Below are 1,302 nucleotides of genomic sequence, written 5' to 3' on the forward strand. Positions count from 1 at the left end.
TCTCATTTCTGTGTATATATCCAAAGGTAATGAAAATAGGATCTCAAAGAGTTATATGCACTCTCATGTCCATTTCAGCATTATTCACAATAGCCAAGATATGGAAGCAACTTAAGTATCTCTTAACTGATGATGAAAGAAGATGTGATACACACACACACACACACACACACACACACACACACAGAGGAATATTATCAGTCATGGGAAAAAAAAGAAATATTGACATTTGCAACAGCATGGATGAATCTTGAAGGCATTATGCTAAATGAAATAAGTCAGACATAAGAAAGGCAAATACTATAGGATATCACTTATATGTGGATTCTAGAAAGGCTGAACTCATAGAAACAGAATGTAGAATGTTGGTTACTGGGACTGGTAGTTGGAGGAAGTGGAGAGATATTAGTCAAAGGGTACACACTCCAGCTTAAGATGAGTAAGTTCTGGTGATCTAATATACAACATGGTGTTGTATACGTGAAAGTTGTTATGAAAGTAGATCTTAAATATTTTTACCACAAAAAGAAATGGCAACTATTTGATGTGATGGAAGTGTTAGCTAACTCTATGGTGGTAATCATGTTGCAATATATGTGTATCAAATCAACATATTATATACCTTAAACTTATACAATGTTATATGTCAATTATATCTCAATAAAGCTGAAGAAAAGAGAAAAAGACACAATAAAAAATTAAACATTTAATAAACAAATAAATAAATTGATGGTCTATTTTAGGCATGTTATTCAGCTTTCTTCCCCTGTGTTTGCCCAATAGTCTCATGGCTTTTACAGAGGTATTTGTGATTTTTCATAGGTTCATCTACATGGACTTCCACTCACCAAGAACAATATAATTGTAGTTACTGTAGAGTTTTTAACTTGCCCAAAGAGAGTAACAATAAGCACTTGTTATTCCTTTGCTTTCTGACTGGAACTGTGGCTTTTCCTTTTGCACAGAATATTCTTCCACTGTTAATGATTGGAAAATATTAATTTGCACTTTTAACCCTCCTAAGGCTTGGACAATTAATTTATCTTAAACAATCATAAGTATTTTGAACTTATTAAAATTAAGTAATTTTTAGTAGAAAGAGTGATAGGAACTAATCTTTATCCAAGACTTTATATAACTACAGTAAACAGTTTTCCTGCATAATAATACAAATAGTAGTATCAAATATTTAGAAGTATTCCTTCAAAACCCCATGTTTTGGCCAATATTCTATAGAGAACAGAAAGTAAGCAAGACTAGCTGATTTAAAGCTCTTTAGTGTCCAGAGACTGTCTTGAAAAC

Source organism: Lipotes vexillifer, unplaced genomic scaffold, assembly GCF_000442215.2.
Source record: "Lipotes vexillifer unplaced genomic scaffold, Lipotes_vexillifer_v1.1 scaffold1213, whole genome shotgun sequence".
NCBI lineage: Eukaryota > Metazoa > Chordata > Mammalia > Artiodactyla > Lipotidae > Lipotes > Lipotes vexillifer.